This window comes from Oryx dammah, unplaced genomic scaffold (assembly GCF_014754425.2).
Source record: "Oryx dammah isolate SB20612 unplaced genomic scaffold, SCBI_Odam_1.1 HiC_scaffold_16, whole genome shotgun sequence".
NCBI lineage: Eukaryota > Metazoa > Chordata > Mammalia > Artiodactyla > Bovidae > Oryx > Oryx dammah.
The window spans coordinates 9,146,069-9,165,911 of record NW_024070200.1 but is presented as its reverse complement, the minus strand read 5'-3'; the positions used below and the strand labels follow the sequence as shown (position 1 = coordinate 9,165,911).

Sequence of the window (19,843 nt, the reverse complement as noted above, 5' to 3'; positions counted from 1 at the left end):
GATGCTGGGAGGGATTGGGGGCAGGAGGAGAAGGGGACGACAGAGGATAAGATGGCTGGATGGCATCACTGACTCGATGGGCGTGAGTCTGAGTGAACTCCGGGAGATGGTGATGGACAGGGAGGCCTGGTGTGCTGCGATTCATGGGGTCGCAAAGAGTCAGACACGACTGAGCGACTGAACTGAACTGAACTGAACGTATGTGAAAGTGGCTGGCATAGAATAGAGGTTCAAGAAATGCTAGTGATGATGATGAAGATGGTGATAATGGTAAACATGATGAAAAAACTTCAGCAGAAATTTGTGTATCCTGATTATTCCTTTTGAAAAGTTTCTTAACTCGGTGAAACATCTTGGGACATTTTCGTAAATGGGTTATTCATGTAATCACCCTGGCAATTAAGCATGCATGTGTTTTATAAGATACCTTTTCATAAACGATTGGAAGCCCCTCCCTCTTTATTTGTTTAGAGGACTCGATTGCAAGGAAACCAGCTTCCTTGAATAGGATTTGGTTTCAGGCAGTCTCCAACAGGCCAGGTCAGCTTCTGGCCAATTTGTTGGAACAAATAAAAAATCTTAGCAAGGATCTTGATCAGAAAGACAAGGTATGAAAACTTCTGTCTTCTTTGTAGGCAAGTGATTTCTCTCTTACACATGCCTGAGGTGACAGAGCAATGGTCTAACAGTAGCAGATGATGAGCTTAACCTGGTGTGTGTGGAGGAGGGGGCAGGTTCAAGGTCTCTGATCGTATATCAGCTCTGTGGCACGTTATCTCTTAATGACCATGGCTTCCCTGTCATTGGAGAGTATTTGTCAGCTTTTAGAGCAATTAACATTATGGATAGTTGAAACTAAGGAAGAATGAATGACTTCAACAACCTTCACATTTTCAGTAATTTTATGGAAATGTCTATTTTATGGGAAGATCTCCCCAGCAGAACTAAATTACTACATTAATATAGTAATCCTTGGAATAAGGTAATGTGTGCTTGACTGTACTTGACTGTACATGGGGAGATTAATTTAATAATACTTTAAAATTTTACCTTGGGAGCTGCAACCAAGAATGTTGACACCAGGTAACTTTCAATAAAATATCTAGGAGTCATTTTATTTATAATTATCTGGGGACCAGGCTATTAGTACCTTGCACCCTGCACTGTAAGTTGTTGTAAACATACACCAATCAACCCTCATTTAAGAATTCAATGCCATTCAAGCTATGACTAAGGCAGATGGTAAAAAAAAATAGAGCAAAGTTGAGGTTCATGGGCTCTGGAGCCTGGAACAGAGGTGAGGTGGCATATGTGGCCTCAGCACTGAGATTAGACAATCCATATCACAGAAAGACAGGACAAAGGAGTAGGGCGGCTTAGGGGTGCCTGTGAAGGCAAGGAATGCTGAGAGGCTTTTCCGAGGCATCTCTTTTGTTTATCGCCAGGTGGAGTCTCCAAGCATTCTCTCTGCTCTTTTAAAATTCTACGTAAACACCAAGATTCCCCCTAGCCAGAGAGCTAGCAAAACTTTGGTTCAAATGGGTTTTGAGCGTGATTAAGTGTCTGAGAATGGATGCGTCAGAGCTTGAATAACATCTGAATGTTTCTCAGGAAAAAGCTCTTAGGGGTGTCTGTCTCTCGACTGCGGAAGGCGACCTATCAGTACATACCTTGATTATCTAACTGTCACCAGAAAGCAAAAGCACCAGCAAGAAAAATACGAAATGGAAAAACATGAAATGAGTTTGTTGCTGCTGTTGTTTTCTTTTGATTAGGGAAAGGGATGAAAACTCAAGGCAAGAGACAAAGGCTTTAGGAAAATCAGTACCTGAAATTCACCATGGTGTGAATGGGTCTGGGCCAGTAAGGATCAGAAAGCAGTCCTTCGTGTGGTCATTAAGAACAGTATTTAATCAAGTTAGTCTTTGCCAGTGCACTTCATAAGGGGTCCTTCTCCTTGTCTGGCTGGGAAATCTTTGCTTCTGCACACAGGCTGTGGATTACTGCACAAAAATGTGTCCTGTGTCCATCACAGTGTTTGCAAGACAGTCTGAGGTGGGGGAACTGACCCTGTTTATATATAATCTAGCTGAGGACAAAACAGTGAAAGGGCCACAGACTTTTTTTTCTCCTCTAAAGAGAACATTTTGCTTTTCTTTGCAATTCTACTTGGAAAGAAAACAAATTTCTGTTAACAGCGCTGTGCAGCAACGTTGCTTTGCTGGATAATGCACCTGGCCGAGTGAGTCTCTCCCTGCCTTTGGGATCTACCAGATATTCATCACATTCTGGCCGAGCGAGCTGGGGCGCAGGCCACCAGCTTTTCAAGAGCAGCTGCTCTGTCCAGTTCAAGGTCTGGCACTGAGTGTTCTGAATGACGTCCCTGAGGACCCTGAAAGAAGCTTGTGTGTGTGCATGCTAAGTCACTTCAGTCGTGTCCGACTCTTTGCAACCCTGTGGACTGTAGCCCGCCAGGCTCTTCTGTCCATGGGATTCTCCAGGCAAGAATACTGGAGTGGGTTGCTATGCCCTCCTCCAGGGAATCTTCCTCACCCAGGGATCGAATCCATGTCTCTTTAAGTCTCCTGCATTGGCAAGCGGGTTCTTTACCACTAGCGCCACGTGGAAAGCCCAACAGAAGCCTACCAAAGCTAAATTAGTTTATTTCGTAGGGAATTCCTTTTAAACACACAGTAACGTGTGAGCCTTGTGGGTACGTCTGTGGCCCAGAAACGACCTACCCTCATTCATCAGTGAGAGTACACGTGAATGCATCTTCCTTGTAACTGAGGCTTGGGTGTAAAGACTTCCTGAAGAGGCTCACCCTTGTTAGTCAGTCAGTCGTATCTGACTCTTTGCGACTCCATGGTCTGTAGCCTGCCAGGCTCCTCTATCCATGGGATCCTCCAGGCAAGAATGCTGGAGTGGGTTGCTGTTTCCTTCTCCAGAGGATCTTCCTGACCCGGGGATTGAACCCAGGCCTCCCTCATTGTAGGCAGATTCTTTACTGTCTGAGCCACCAGGGAAGATAATTGCCTGAATCTGCCCATCATCTGTCTTATATCAAACAGGCAGAGGAAGCCATCACTCTGTTTGATGGACTTCAGGTCTGGTGATGAAACACTGTAGGCTTGATGTCCTACTGAAGCTGCCCTGAAGATGGATTTATTCTCTGATAGTTGTGCCTATATGACCAGTGGGTACTGAAGAAATGTGTTAATTGTCATTAACTGCTTGATCCTTAGGATCTCAAAGGGACCTCAATGGTCATTTGGACTCTTAGCCACATCACTGCTTAACACGACTTCAGCTTATGTTGAATACCCCCAAGTGATGGGGAACTTCCCACCTCCCAAGGCACCTCATTTGGTATCTTGTTGTTGAGTTGCTAAGTCATGCCAGACTCTTTGCCACCCCATGGACTGCAGCATGCCAGGCTTCCCTGTCCATCACCAACTCCTGGAGCTTGCTCAAACTCATGTTCATTGAGTCAGTGACGCCATCCAACCATCTCATCCTCTGGTATCTTGTATCTGATATCTTGGTATCTGGGTTGCTCTAATTCAGGGGTTGGCAAACTTTTTCAAAGGGCCAGATACAGAATTATTTAGGCTTAATGGGCTATACAGTCCCTGCATCAAACACTCAACTCTGTTCTTGTAGCATGGAAGGACCATAGCCAATACATGAATGAATGGGCAGGGTATGCTCCAATAGAACTGTTTACAAAAGCAGTCAGAGGGCCAGATATGGCTGTCTGTGAGCCTTAGTTCATCGATCTAAGTGTTAGTCTTCCTTGTCCTGAAGAAAAACTGTCTCCCTGGTGGTTCAGTTCAACGTTTGGGGGCCACACATAAAATCTAATGCAACCTTTCCTATGATAAGAAAGACCTTCAGCTGTTTGAAGTTTCTCTGGTGGCTCAGACAGTAAGGATTCTGCCTGCAACATGGATTCAATCCCAGGGTCAGGAAGATTCCCTGGAGAAGGGAATGGCAACCCACTCCAGTAGTCTTGCCTGGAGAATTCCATGGACAGAGGAGCCTGGCAAGCTATAGTCCATGGGGTTAAAAAGAGTCGGACAGAGCTGAGCGACTTTCACACACTTCAGCTGTTTGAAGGTGATAATACCCTCTTTCCAAGTTATCTGTTTTCTTTCTCCCACGGTCCTCTCTCCTGTTGTCCCGATTCCAAGTCTCTCACCTCTTCTTTAGTGTGGCTGGTGAAATTCTTTTGATAACCACATTAAAATGGGTGGTGGAAAGGAAAGAGTCAGAGCTAAAGCTTCCTTTTCTAGGCAGGAGAGTGTTTCATTTTACCTGTCCTTCAAGAGCCTGCCCCTTACCCCCTGTCCCCCCATACAGGCCCTGTCTTTAACCCTGGCTGTCTTGTTAGCACCAACACTGCTCATTTCAGATGCTACAATTATCAGGACCAGACCAGCCACCCTGGAAGAAGCCCCAGGTTCAAGCCATGGGCTCTGCAAGGTACCAGCTTTGAGGCTGAGGGATCATCCCACCAAGGAAACCTTCCTCAATGCCCTGAATCCAGGGAAGAGCCCCTCTTTTGTGCAACCAGATGGCCTGTAGTCAGCACAGCGCTGAGCCCTGGTCTTGCCATCACTCCCCACCACTGACTGATCTCTTTCCCCACCAGAGCCAACAGAGTGCCGGGCACATAAACAAATTATAATCTTAAACATAATATTGCAATATTGAATGAATGAATGAGCTGTAGAAAAATTCTGAGAATGGGTGAGAGGGCCATGTCTCCTCTGCATACCATGTACCACTACACATTGCCAAGGTTGCTCTTGCATTAAGGGACTTGTGTGATGAATTCTGTCCCTGGCAGGGGCCTGCAGAGCGCTGAGGTTGGCAGGGATCATGACCCGTGGCCCCTGTGAATGATGGGAGGTGCCACTGTCGTACATGGCCTGGAGGTTGCCTGGAGGCTGAGTCCTCTCTCTGGCTCCCTGCCCCACTGTTCCTCCCTCCCCACTCCCCACCCCAAGGCCCCGGCTCAGCAGAGGGTCCTGCCCGTGTCTTCAGAGAAGGGACCAGCATTCACAGATGCCGTGGCTTCCCCAGCTCCTGTCCAGCCTCTGGCTTTCCTGTCTTGGGTCTCAGCCCCTTCCCACATGAGCTGCTTGTTCACAGCTCTGTGAATTCTCCCACTCATTCCTTCCGATCCTCCATTGCTGCTCCCGCCCTCTCTACCCTCCAGTACCTACTCAAGCCTAGAGACTCGACTAAAACACCACCTCCTCTGTGCAAATAGCTACAGTCCTGCAGAGGTCTGCACTTTTATCACTTTGTCTTTTCTTCCAACAATAGTATTTGGAAATCCCCATAAGATGGGGTTTATTAATTCAAAATAAAATTGCGAGTCTAATGGTGATGGCGATCAGTCAGTTCAGTTCAGTTGCTCAGACGTGTCTGACTCTTTGCAGCCCCATGGACTGCAGCACGCCAGGGCTCCCTGTCCATCACCAACTCCCGGAGTTTACTCAAACTCAAGTCCATTGAGTCAGTAATACTACCCAGCCATATCATCCTCTGTCGTCCCCTTCTCCTCTTGCCTTCGATCTTTCCCAGCATCAGGGTCTTTTCCAAGGAGTCAGTTCTTCACATCAGGTGGCCAAAGTATTGAATTTCAGCTTCAACATCAGTCCTTCCAGTGAATATTCAGGACTGATTTCCTTTAGGATGGACTGGTTGGATCTCCTTGCAATCCAAGGGATCTCCAAGAGTGTTCCTCAACACCACAGCTCAAAAGCATCAATTCTTCCGTGCTCAGCTTTCTTTATAGTCCAACTCTCACATCCATACATGACTACTGGAAAAACCATAGCTTTGACTAGATGGACCTTTGTTGGGAAAGTAATGTCTCTGCTTTTTAGTATGCTATCTAAGTTGCTCATAACTTTTCTTCCAAGGAGCAAGCATCTTTTAATTTCTTTCTTTTTTTTTTTCTTAAGGCTGGCAGATAAAACAAGGAAATGGTTAGGAACACGGATTCGGGGGTCAGGGAGACCAAGTTGCAACACCTAAGTCCAATCATTTGCCAGCTATGTGACTTTAGGGAATGTATATAACCTTTCAGAAAATCCTTCAGAGAAGGGTGGGGGCTTCCCTGGTGTCTCAGTGCTAAAGAATCTGTCTGCAATGCAGGAGCCACAGGAGATGTAGGTTCGATCCTTAGGTCCCCTTGAGGATCCCCTAGAGAAGCGCATGGCAACCCACTCCAGTATTCTTGCCTGGAGAATCCCATGGACAGAGGAGCCTAGTGGGCTACAGTCCATAGAGTGGCAGAGTCAGACACTACTGAGGCAACCTGGTACACACGCATGCAGAGAAGGGTTAATGAGGTTAAAAGGAACTCTTGTAGCTAAAACCCTTAGTATTAATAGGTGGCATGAGTTAAGCCCTCTAAAGATGTCCTGAGGAAGACTCAGAGGACAGAGGGCTTATCTAATTCATCTTTGCATCCTTGGTGCCTAGCATTCTGCCTAACCTCCAGGGGACACTCCTGACTAATTTAGGGGGGCACCTCCTGCACTGCAGTGCAGATGGACATCATGGAAAGATGTGGCCCTTGGGACTCACGAGCTTCCTCAGCCTCAACGTGTTCATATATTCCCCACCTTTACTGAGAAAAGCGTGAGGAATAACAATATGATGCAGAGGAAGTCCTGCCTGTTGCCTTCTTGCTCCCCTCTGCCCCCCCTCCCCATATACACACTGTAAAGGATGAATGTGCTGGCTTTGACTTTGACACAAGCCAATTATTTTTCAGATCTTTGTGAACAGTGAATGAGATGTTCGTACTGTCAAATCACATTTCCCCACAGGCTGCCTTGTTTCTTGGAACAGGGGGGCCCCAGTACAGGCTGTGGGTGGAATGTAAGCCCTGAACCTGTATTTATTGTCGGCACTGGGCTCCCTGACCAAATCAGATGTCCAATTAGAGCTGCATATTGGAAAGTCTAGGCTGAAGAAAGAGCCAGCTGCCAATATGGCACCAGGAAGCAGTCCTTCTGGAGTTTCTGCGGACCAGCTGCCAGGCTGCCACCACCCATAAAAACTGATTGGAAAGTCAGAAATGTTGCTCTCAATTGCACTGGAAGATGCTGGATCTCAACTGTGGGGCATGGGCTGCGATGCCAAGTGGTTTTCTCAGAAAAGTGCTACCTTTGGGCCTCTGTTCCATTTTTTATGTTTTTTTTTTTTTTTTACTTATTACTTACAGCTGTTCTGGGTCTTCACTGTGTGTGTGAGGGCTTTCTCTTGTTGCAGTGAGTGGGGGCTACTCTTAGCAGCAGTGCAGGAGCTTCTCTTGTTGCAGAGCATGGGAGCTAGGCACGTGGGCTCAGCAGTCATGGGCCACAGGTTCTGTTGCTCCACGGCATGTGGAATCTTCCTGGACCAGGGGTTGAACTCATGTCCCCTGCATTGGCAGGCAGATTCTCAATCACTAGCCCACCAGGGAAGTCCTTGGACCTCTGTCTCTTCAGATACAGGATGGGTTTGCAGGGTTTTTCAACAAGAGTTAATGGCATCTCGGTAATACTCACGATGATGATGGCAATACTAATAACTAGGAAAAGTCTTGTCACAGGGCCAAAAAAACCCACTCGGGGCATGGTATTTTCTAAAGCCCCTCAGGGGTGGGATCTGCCCTGGTGAGAGCCCCTGCTAGGATGTGGGCACTTTCTTGAACGGGGAGATCCCTTCTCCTCTGTGGATGAGCTGCCTCTTTCTCCTGGCAGGCACACCGGAGAGGACAGTAAGGTTAAAAAGGGGTATGGGCTTGGTCCAGGAGGGAAGGCAGCAGGAATGAGGTCCTCTGAGGAGGAAGGAGGTGAGGCTGCCTGCACGGAGCTGCTGAAGAGCGGCAGTGGGTATGTGGGTGCTGGGACATCAGGAGGCCTGGGCTCTGCTTGCTCTGAGGCACCCAGTGGACCTGGACAAGTCATCTGTTCCACCCGGGAAAGCGGTTCCTGCCTGCGATGAGGTCTTTCACAAACTCTTGCCTACTTTCCCTGGCTTTGGGATGAATTTGGGGGGTCTCCCAGAGGATCAGGCTGTAGCTTTACAGCTAACACGTGTTCACATTTACGGTGCACTTTAGGTGTTAATATTTAGCTACCAGGTCTGGGGAGGAACACAGTTTTGTGGAAGATGGGAAGTAATTTAGGACACATTCCGCATAATGCAGGCAATTGGAGGGGCCCCAAATCTCAAAATAGGAAGGTACCCCGAGTCAGATTAAAGGGCCCTCCCCCAATGTCGGCAACTGGATACAGGGAGGGGGTAGGGTGGGGAACTGCCAACACCGGGCTTGGTTTGAACAGCACGAAGCTGTTCCCGACATCTGACATCCTGGGTCATCTTTTGGGCGTTAAGGAAGGAGGAGCTGAAAGCAGCGAGCTGAGTGACCCGGGCTTCCAAGAGGAAGAGACAGTCAGCGCAGCGCAGGAGCAGAAATCCAGGAAGGAGGGAGAGAGAGAACAGAGGAAGGAGGAGGCTCCTCCTCCGCCCGCGTCCCCAGGTCCCCAAGTATGCCACGTGGGTGGGAGCGTGTCGCACACACCCACGCGCCCACTGCCACAGTCCTCGCGTGCCTGCCCCGGCCCGGCCCTTGTCTGAGCGCCTGCGGGCGCCGGGTCTCCACGGGCCACGTCGCCGCCACCTGCTGCTGCAGCCCTAGCAAGGGGAAGGCGCATCTCCGCGGCGCCCCCCTCCCCATCCGCCCCAGCTCGGTGCGGGCCTTCCCCCACCCCGCATCCTCCAGGCCCGGGCTGGAGGACGTCTTCCCCGGGGCCCCCTCCCCAGCGCAGAAGGGGAGGCGGAGGGAGGAGCTCCGGCCGCGGCCACCCGCCCTCCCCGCACCGCCCCCCCGCAGCCCGGAGCTCCTCTCCCCTCCTCTCCCCTCCTCTCCCCTCCCCTCCCCTCCCTTTCGCTCGGTTGCCGCAGCCCCGCTAGTCGCGCGCGTCAGCGTGGGCTCCCCGGAGCGAGTCGCTAAGTAACGGGGGCTGGCTCCGCAGACCCCGAGCCGGGGAAACCCGCGCGCGCGTCGTCAGCAGCGGCGCCGCGGGCCGGGGGCGGGGGCGGGGGGCGCACGGGCCCTCCCCCATCGGGGTCTGCGGACCCAGGCTGGCTCGCCGCCCGCCTCCCCGGCTCCCTTAAACCCGCGCGGCCGGTCGCCGCCGAGGTGCCCCTCCCCTGCAGGGACCTCGACGCCGCCAGCCCTTCCCTCCTTCCCAGCCGGTGCGCACAGTTCCGCGCGCGGCAGATTGGGCACCCCGCGGCCGCGATCGCCGTCGTCGCCGGTAAGCCGCTCTCGGGGACCTGGGCCCGGGAGGGGAAGCGAGATGGAGGGGGTGGGGGGGGACGGCCGCCGGACCGGCCATGTGCTAAAGTTTCTGGGGCTCCGTGCCCCACCGGGCGGGCGCGTAGAGCCGGGCGCAGCGGCGCGGTGGGTGGGGCAGCGAGGTCCTGCCGGGCGCCCGCCGCCCCCGGACCGGCGGGGCGCAGCTCTGCGCGCACTCACGCTCTCTCTTCCTCTCTTTCCCTCCGCGCCGCCTCCCCGAGGTCCTCCTGCCGAGCCCCGCGCGGGGCATGAGGAGCCCCGGGGCGCCGCCCGGAGACAACCCGGCTGCGCGCACACCTCGCCAGCGGCGGACGGGGACATGAGCCGCGCGCACGGGGTCCGGCGCCGGGCGGCCAGCCCCAGCAGGCGGCGGCCAGCGGATCGGCGGTGCCCGGGAGAATGAGGCGGGAGCCGGCGGCCGCCTCCTGGTTCTCCACCTCGTCTTCCTCCTCCTCTTCGCCTTCCTTCGGCTTGGGCGCCCCGAGCTCCGGCCGGGCTGTGGCTCTGCTGCGTGCCCCGCGCGCCCCCCCGCCCGCCTCCGGATGCGCTGCTCGGTAAGCCAGGCCCTCCGCCACCGGAACAAAGCCCCTTTGCCACGGACCCCGGAGGCTGCCTCTGAGCCCCTGCCTGGCCCCCACTCGCCCAGAGCCTGCCCGCGGCGCTTCCGATTGAACCCCTGTATTCCCCCATTCCCCAAGCCCTGCCTGGAGGCCGAACACTGTCGGGCTGCATTCGAGACCTGGTGCCTCCCTGGGCCATCAGGGAAGTGGATACGGGCTTGACACGCAGGCGGGAGACCTGTTTGGTCGAGATAATGACATAGGCAACCTGGGTTCAGTCTCATCATTTGTGGGAAGGAGACGATTCATATATAGTGACCTGGAAAAGGGTGTCCAGGCTGTGCAGGGCAGGGAGCCTCCAAACCACCCGAGGAAGTGGGTTCCCCTTCTTCTCTGGCTCAGATGAGGAAACTGAGGCCCAAGGAGGTTGATGACTTAGTCAAGGTCACAGGGCCGGGAAGTGCAAACCAGGGAGACCACAGATTGGCAACCAGGGAGCGCTTTCCCCCGCTCCCTGGAGAGCTGATCCGTTTGTAACAAGCACACCTGTCCCAGTTCTCCTGCTACCTGCTTTTGTCTGGAGTTGCTGCGCCTGTGTGAAAACACTTGTGCTGATGAGTACCTGCTCGGATGACATAAATCGCTGGTGACATGTATGTTTTTATCCCTCCCTTCATCATGCAACTGCTCAGCCTTAATGTGAATTGTTAAGTGCTCAGCCACTTCCATTCATGTGGGAGGAAGAGATGTTCCCCTGGGTGCTCTCTTTCTTGTATTCTTTTTTCTCCCAGACCACTTAAAGGAGAAAAAGGTGGGCATTGGGATCCTCCTGTGTGCTGCTTCTGCGCTGCGTGTGCCTAGCACATGCTTGGCCTCAGAACTGAGTCCTGAACCTTTCTAAAGGGTGAGGGCTCATCAAGGCTCTTGCCCCTGGTTGTGTAAGTCTTGGAGATGGTTACTTAACTGGCTGATCCCAGATGGCCACTGTGTAGGAATCAGCCCTGTTGGAAATTTCATCTTGGCTCATGTTTGCCAACCCTCCTTGTCAGCAGAACTTCCCACAGCTCAATCCAGAAGAAAAGGAGAGGGGGCTTTCATGTAGATTGGAAGCCTTTGCTTGCTCCCAGCTCTCCAGCTTTGCCGCTTTTAACTGTCTGCTTAAGTGCACTTAGAGCGAGCATCAAGGGGGAAGCCACACAGAGTCTTTTGGTCCTCATCTGAATGGCTTGTTTATTCGGTTGAGTCAGCAAGTGTTGGACCTGGTTGTCTACAGGACTTGGATGGTCCTGGTGTCAGGGCAGGGAAGGGCCATCGGTTTCCCTGATAGTGAAATGTCAAGAGTTACACTGGGTGAACCCTCAGATCCCTTCCAATGAAATTATTCTTCAAGTGGGAGAAGGGTGGGTCACAGGCCAGAGCTGAGGTGTGTGAGCTAGTCAGACACATACGTTTGGAAGAATAGCTCCACACTGAATAGGTTGTTGATCTCCAAGAGCAGGACGTAGTGCCCGAGGGAGCTGCAAAATTCAGGTTGCATCCACAGGAGGTGAAGCCCGGGCCATGCTTTAGTGGATTATTTATTGGGCTAAAGCATGATAGCTGTCAAACGTCCCAAGGTGCCAGATTGGGGTTATGGGGCAGGTTAGGCATTGCATTTGGAAAGATGACATTGATCTCTAAGAACTGATGAAATACAGCACATCGACTGGATGTCCAGCCAGCTTGAAAGCAGCCAGCTGGTGAGCCTGCCTGTTCTTTCCAGAAGGAATCCATCGTAGTTGCAAGGTAAAACCTTCTCCAACTAACCCAGTAATGCCAGGAAATAAAGTGATTTTTAGACGCTCTTCTCTGCACTGTTTGCTGATTGTATTAGCGAGTGGTGGCGCTTGCCTCAGCAGGTATTCAGAGGTTTTGTCACATGAAACGGGCCACAAGGCTGTTTAGACCTTGACTTAGTCTTTGCCTGTTGATTACAGCTAAATTCATCAACTTGACCTATGGGCTCTTAATGGAGTTGTCATAGGTCTTTTAAAGATCCGGATTAATGAACCTTTTAAAGTGTTACTGAATCTCCAATGAAGCAGGCATATCCCACCTTTTTCCCCAGAAACTAAGCTCCCAGTGGGTTTTATGACTGTTTGTTGTTCACAGAACCAGAGCAGAGCTTTTATTTTTTACAAGCTCGCAGGGTCTGTGAATGGCAAGTAATGCGTCTTGTGTGGGCATATTAATCTCCCAACGTTGTGTGTTTTAGCACCTCATGTCTAACGGGTGAGGTTTTGAATAAAAATGAATGCAGAGAAACAATTTTCATGAAGTTACTTTTGAAAATGATAATGTAATTATGAGAGAACAGTTTTTGTGTCATATATCATGCTGTTGCTACCCAAAGCTGAGTTTCCCGGGAAAACGTTACCCTTGTTCCTCATCTATAGTTTTTAATTCATCAGTTCTCTCTTTTTTTGCTCTTTTTTTTTTTTTTTTAACCTTCCTGGTGGGAAAGTGTGCGATTGAGAACAAAATCTCCATTTTTGATTCTGCTTTGTCTTAAACCCACTTCTTTTCTGGAAAATCTCTAAAGTGGACCTCTTCCATACCACACCTGTAATGGCCTCATGTTCAAATATATTTCAGTGCCTCCTGTTTCTGTTGAGAGGGCAGGAGGGGTCTTATCATAAATGAATGACAAGACGTTTGCTCATGAGTGTCCCATTTCTAACTGGAGTGTTTAGACCAGGAACTCTTGACTGGGGCTGACTAGCCCCTGCCTTGTGAGAACCCAGTCTGGACACTGTGGTACTTGTACAGGGTTTAGGAGGTACACAGGTACTTATGGGGTGGGGTGGGGGTGTCTAGAGAAAAGAAACATCTTCCAGAGGCCAGGAGACCTAGGAATTATTTTTGACTCTGATAATTGGCTTTGTGACCTTGGACGAGTCATCCCCGTTCTTGGGGTCTTCATTTATGTCTGTGCCGTGAGCTTGTATGGTTATGTGTCTCTCTGTCCCTGGGCATGTGTGTATATTAGTGCCAGGAGGGCCTCTTCAACTCTTAAGCCCAAAGAGTCCTCGGAATCTAGATGCAGCTGGTTATTAATAGCTCCAGAATGCTCTGTGCTTTAAGGTTACATAACGTTTCCTATTAAACATCCGTATAAACAGTAAAGAACGGGCCATTATAAACAGTCGTCTTGATTATCCTAAGGGGGAGCAACCCTGAGTATGTGATGAAACAACTTTTCATCTCAAAAACAGTGATGCCAGTTTCCCCATCAGGGCACCTTTGCGGGGTGGAGTCTCGGCACGCATCTGAGAGGGCTGAGCCAGGACCCTCCCTAGGGTCTCTGTGCCCGGAGCCGCAGGAGCTCTTACATAATTTGGGCCCATGGGGTAGGAGAAGTGTCACGTCTAACTGTATAGCTTGAGGTCCAGGGGCCGTGGAGGTTTCTCCGTCGTCTTTTCAGGCTGTTCCTGGAAGGTAGGAGGGTAAGTGTGTAATTACCCTTTACAGTTGTTTCGAAAATGGAAAGTACTTTAATTAGAGCCTTGAATTCAGCTGAAGCTGAGAAATGGTGAGAAGTTTGTCGATTTGGCAGTGGTGTTTTTGCTGGGTTCCCTGGGCAGCCTGGCTTGTCACACTTAAGCAGTCTGCGGTCAGAGGTCAGCATTCCTAGCGAAGCTGCAATTGTTGTCAGATAAAGAGGGTGGAAGAAAGGAACCACCAGTCTTTACACATTTAATCCTCCCCACTCTGCTGAAAAGTAGATCTTATGAACCCCTCTTCTAGATTCAGAGCCCGAAGTCAGAGAGGGGCAGTATGTCACTCAGGGTCACACAGTTGTGGAATGGCAGAAAAAAGCACGATTTCAGGGGCTAGGGTTGAAAACACATCCTTGCCCTTGCCCCTCAGACTTCATTTCCATGAGTGCTGCAGTGTGTCTGGAAACCAAATTGTGTTCTTTCTTGTCGAATTTCTAAATAGCACCATGGCACAGAGAGAGCATGTAGCTCTGATGTAGGTAACATGGGTGGGGAGCCATCCAGTTCTTGAAAGACTTCTGCATTCAAGCCGTTGAGTTTCTTTGAACTCTGTGTCGAATGTATTAGATTCGAAAGATAATTAGAAATAAGTCTAGTATTACCCTATAAAGGTTAGAGTTGGTGGTTCTTTGGAGGAAGCTAAAGCAACTCTGTAGTTCCCATGTCACCCTGGGAGCGATCACAGGCTGACACGTGGGATATTTTGAAAGGCAGTGCCAGCCTGCACCTCACAAAAAGGGACACAGACTAAAAGTTATGTAACAGAAGCTTCCAAAATGAGTATGACTGCGGTTCCAGGATGCCACACGGGTTAATCCTCCCCCACACAACAAAGGAGAGAAGGAAGTAGGAGGAACATATAAAGATCCTCCTCCAGCTCTTACGAATTTCCAGGGCTTGGAGGAGGGAATGTCAGTTTCAAGAACTTTTCAAGCCCTGGAATAGAGATGCAGTCGTAGCGGAAACTTGGTGGAGCCTGCAGAAGCCCACCCACGTTGGTGTAGCTGTTGCTGTCTTTGGTGATAGCTCCACAGATCTGGAAGAGTGTCATCCATACCCAGGACAGGAGACTCCAGAATCTCGTCTGCAACGCACAAGTTTACACAGACGCTAAAGCGAGCTCATTGAAATCACCCGTCCTTACATTCTAGCAATGATACTCAAGTGGACTGTCTTCACCAGCAGTTTAAATTCCTTTCAGCACCTATTCTGGCCTTGCCCACATCAGAGCAAGTGATGTCTTAACAAAAAGGACCCTCCCTCCGTCTCCTCTGGATTCCTAAATGGCTTATATGCCAAGAGCACTGAGATTTGTGATAGGTGATTAATGAGAAAAAAGCAGACAGAATGAGTTGAAAAATTCAATTGTGATTCATCTGTCATCGGTAAAGTACCAAAATGTCTTAGCAGCCAGCACACTGTTTTTGATCTGGTGAACTAGAAATTACATGGTTTGTCCCCAGTGAGACCCATAGAGACCCATAGACCCATCCTGGGTATGGATGACACTCTTCCAGATCTGTGGAGCTATCAGCAAAGATGGCAAGGTTTTACCCAAACCTTGAGTGAACAGATTCCTGGTAGCTTCAGTTCTGGGCCCGATTTTTAGTATATGGTTATTCAGTGACAGAGAATACAAAAGTGGCAGTACAGAGGCTTTGCGGGGGCGGGGTGAGGCAAGAAGGCAGTAAAGTCCCTGGCCTCTGATTGGTGATTCCTACGAACAGTTATTTGGGGCCCAGTAAGTAGAAATGATTTAACATCCATTTCCAGCATCGAGAATCACAGAATAAATTTACTAAAGAATTCTAGATGTCTCATACCATCTTCGTATGTGGCTTGTGACAAGTGTAAATGAAATCGTACCTGGGGTTAAAAAGCCTGCACCTTTGTAAACCCTTCTGGCAGACTTCGAGGACTTGTCTTAGTATTTGCTAGGCTGAATGCTTCTGCACTCAGCATCGTTGAAACCAGAATCACAGATCAGATAGGATGTTGGGGAGGGTCTGTGTATTCTCACTTGCTTCAGTTTCTTAATAAACTGTGATGAGCCACTCTGTATGCCTCATTTAGCACCTCCAAGCAGAAGCACACATAAGGAATGCCCAGGGCTTCCTGTTTTTTTCATCATCCCAGCTTTTGAGTCTGTATCTGCTTATATAGTCTGGGAGCCTGACCAAGACTCTCTCATTCTGCCACAGATAAACCACGCAAGTCACATTGGCCTAACATCCACCCCCTTCCCCATTGAAAGATTCTTGATTCTTTTTAAATTCAGAAGATAGATGATAATGACAGTCACCATCTTTTAATGATTGATATTAAAAAGTTTTTTTTTTTAATAAAGTGAATGTGCCTTAAGAGTATCATGCCTAAACTGGAAACAATTTATGAGCACACGTTCCTGTTAACTTGGTGAGAGGGCTGTAATGAAAACTTCTAAGAGAGTTAGCCTGGCTTTGCAGTGTTAAACTCTAAAGATAGACGTGGAAATCTCCATTCTCCACGTGGAAGGCAGGAGTGGAAGGATATACTTGTTCACTATAAGGTAAGGCTGAGGCTTTTCACAGTTTTATCGAGATAACATGGGTCCAAAAATCTCTGTAGATGCTGAGGTTGCTTCTCCACGAGGTCTGGTTGTCCTTGGCCTGCTCCAGGGCATCCCTGTGGAGTTGCAGAGCTGCTCTGTCCATCTGTCCAGGAGTGTTGCTATCTCTTCCATCCTGTGTGCCTCTCTGGTCCTGCTTGATCACTGAGATCTGCCCCCATCATTCTCCCATTGGACAGGTGTTGATCATCAATGGCTGAACAAAAATCTGTTGTACACCAGCTCTGTCTAGGCACTGCTGGGCATTGGGGCCAAACTGGTAGACGATGGACAACTGCAGTATATCTTTGCGTGCCTCCTGTAGGCCTGGGAGTGCACCCTTGCCCATCTGCAGCAGAACAAGGAGGCCAGGGAGGAGGGCCCAGCCTGGGAGTCAGGGGGCCTACTTTTCAGCCCGGCTCCCCTTCTCATCTCACCTGGGCCCTTGGGTACAAGCCTCCATCCCACTCTGACTCTCCACGGGCTGTTAGGTTCAAGGATTGAGTCATAATGTAGGGTTTTTACCAAGTGGGATACAGTGAGGCCACTTCCATGAAAGCATCGGGGGAGCTTACTAAAATACAGATTCCTGGGTCTTGTTGTGCACCTACTGAGTCAGAACCTCAGAGAGTGGGGGCCCAGAATCTGTATTTTTAGCACCCTCCCTGTAATTCTTAGCTCAGGAGCAATAAGCAGGTGAGAACCTCTGGCTCTTGCAGGTGGTTGATCACTCATGCCCCTTCCTGCCCCCAAACACCTAGAATACGGCACCCGACTCATGCTGACCTGTCTCTCCACCTCCACCCCAGCTGCTCTTATCTCTCTCACAACCTTTTGTTCTCCTCCCCCGCCACCTTCGACAGTTTGCTTTCCAGCCACCGCTGGAGGGAGCCTTCTAAAGGATCGCGGTCTTCTCTGCTGGGAGCTCACCAGTGTCCCCGAGAGCATTGACAGGGGCTGTCTCCAGGGCCCTGCACAACCTCGCCTGCCCCGCCCCTTGCTTCTCCCCTTCTAGCCGCACACCAGCTTCCATGATGTTTCTGAAACCCTCACAACTGCTTGCAGCCCTGTCACTCTTCAGGAGCCCACGGGACCTGGGGGCTGGAGGGGCAGGGGGCTCAGCAGGTGGGGAGCAGCCCTGATAAGCTGCCATGCTACGTGCCCCCATGGCTTTGAAACCTTGTCCAGGTGACGCTGTCACGCTCACGGGGCCAGTCTCAGCTTCCAGGCCCCCCGCCACATACGCATTGTTTTAGGAGCAGCCCTTTAACTCAGAGCACCGTATTATAGGGTGATTCATCCCTGATGGGGTCATCGAAGTGGGTCTGGAGTTCTCTTCCAGAGGAATTTTTTTAGAAAGACCCTGATTCCATTCCTTCCACTGGGTGAGATGTTTCTTCAGCCACAGTTAATCCTGGGGTGGGGGCCTGCTGTCCCTCCTTCTCTTCCTTCCAGAAACATGCCCAGAGCACCAGCTATGTCCAGGCACCATTGCAGGGCCCCCATACACGGGAGACGCAGCGGCTCTGGCGTCTGCTTGCTTTCGTCTCTGACACTGCCTCTTGCTTTCATGCAGATGGAACAGTGAGGCCTGGACCAGAGTCCTCTGGCCTCCGTCTTTCACCGAGGAAGAGGTGGAAGGTTTATCAGAGTGGCTTTCTTGGGGCCTGCGTGAAGCAAACCACACTCAGAAGTATTGTGTGCTGAGTAGGAGGGAGAGATGGACCACTTTGTAAGATTTGTCTCCAAGCAGAGCTGAGTGCATGACCTGGTATAGAGATGGAAGATATAAAGATGATCTTAGATGGGTCAACATACAACATTAATTCAGGGTCCCTTGAAGCCAGTCTATGGCAGTATATCGCTTGAAAAAGGCCATGCAAACCTCAGACCCTTCTGGGTCCTGCCCACAGTAGGTGCTTTTCCTTGAATCTTGTGGAAGGAAGCATGTTCACTCTTAGCATCCATCTTGCACATTCCTGCAGTGGACACAGGGACCAGGCCACAACTAAGAGCCCATCAGGAAGGATGGTGTGGGGATGGAGCCTGGCAAGATGCTCTTTGTCTTCAGTGGACTCAGAGACAGTTGGGGAAACGTGTGACTATCTGTAGCTAATTAGAGTGGTTGATGTGCCCTCTGAAGGCAGAGGTGGGTTTAGATCGGGGAGGGTGGGGGCCATTTGCCATGAGTCTTGAGAGACAAGTAAGGATTTGCCAAGCAAAGACGAAGCCCAGAAGCATACCAGGCAGGAGGGAAGAGGAGAGCAATGGTGCAGAGGCTGGGTCATTGCAGGTAGATGAGCAGGTGGTGCAAGGCTGTAGCATCGGGCTGCGGGAGCACAGGTGAGTCAGTCCTGGCCCCGTGGGAGTGTGTCTGGAAGACTGGGTCTCACAGGTGATGAGAGCCATGAGAAGTGCTTGAGCAAGGGTGTGGCTTTTAACAAGATAGCTGGTGATCCTGTTTCACACTCCCTTTGTAAATTCTACATTACAGTGAAGGTATGTAGAACACACAGATGTATAAAAAGAAGACATTGTCTCTGTGGGATGAGTGTGACTGTCTGGATGAGCGTGACTGTGACCTGCACCCTGCTACTGCTATGTATCTGTTGAGGGATAGATACAGTCTGGCCCCACTGCCCAGATCCCAGCTTCACCGACCCTGCCGGACTCTGAGGGAGAGCGAGGTAGCCGCGGGCTGCGGCACTTGCTGCCCAGCCATCGTGGCCTCCAGCCAACAGGAAATGGAGCGGGCAGTGTCCCAGCCTGATTCACTGAGCCATGGGTCTCCCCGCGACTCTGCAAGCGCATTCAGGCTGCTCCTGGCCTAAAAACGATGCTCCCAGACCTACATCCACAGCTGAGAGAATCCAGGGTGTGTGTTTGCCGGCCGGCCTCCCTGAGCTCCCCCAAGCGTTGGACTCGATGCATGGGAAGAGGGTCAGTGTCAAGAACCCAAGCCTGTGCTGATCTAATCGTTAGCCTTGGAATTGGCATCCTTGGCAGGACAGGTGACTTCTGCAGAGCCGGTGGAGTGGGCACAAGGCAGAGGGTCCCGGGGTCACTAGTGAATGTGGTTATGCCACTTCCATCCTCCACCTTCTTGTTGCTAAGAGAAGGAGAGGGAAATACAGAGTGTGTCCTGTAGGCCAGCGGGCAAATTCTTAGCTGTTTCTGGGGAGTTTGGCCCTGGAAAAAGAGCCTTCCCTAAGGCAGGCTGACTGCCAGATCATGCCAAGGGCAGAGCATCATGGGCAGTTTGAAGAACTGCTGTCCGCTGGCAGGCTCACTGTCTGGGAATTTGGGCTGGGGGAAGGGACACAGCTCCACCCTCTCAAAGGCCCCATTTGTAGGTCAAGAAATAGAGACCTAGAGAGGTGAAGCAACTGGCCCAAGGTCACACAGTGGGACTGGAGCCCAGCAGGGCATCAAATCAGTCTGGAGCCGGTCATGATCTTTGAAGTTGGCCAGTGCCCAGGGTTGGCGCAAGTCCACTTGGAAATGGACAGTTTGTACTCGTGCTGCTTTGCCCCCAACCAGTCAGGAAGGATGTGGCCTTCTCCTTGCTCCTTTGCCTTTCCTCTTGGAAGTCAGGCCCAGAGTCGGTTCTGGGCAACCCCAGTTGGAGGGGGCTGGGAGTGACCCCCTAGGTCTCTGGCCCTTTTGTGGTTCATTGCAGTTCTGCACCTTGTATGGATATGTGACTCGAGAGAATGGTATCAGAGCAAATTAGAATGCTTCTCAGGATCTGGGCATGCGTAGCACTGAGGCTGCCGTCTGTTTG

General features: G+C 50.8%; 1 long non-coding RNA gene across 1 annotated transcript in view; it reads left to right on the top strand.

The window, feature by feature from the left end:
* Positions 1–9,604: 9,604 nt before the first annotated feature.
* The window catches only part of LOC120875308, a 54,599-nt gene continuing 44,360 nt past the window's right edge, over positions 9,605–19,843 (top strand). Inside the window, exon 1 of the long non-coding RNA XR_005723943.1 lies at positions 9,605–9,927. This is a non-coding gene — a long non-coding RNA (uncharacterized LOC120875308). The remainder of the gene's footprint in view (positions 9,928–19,843) is intronic.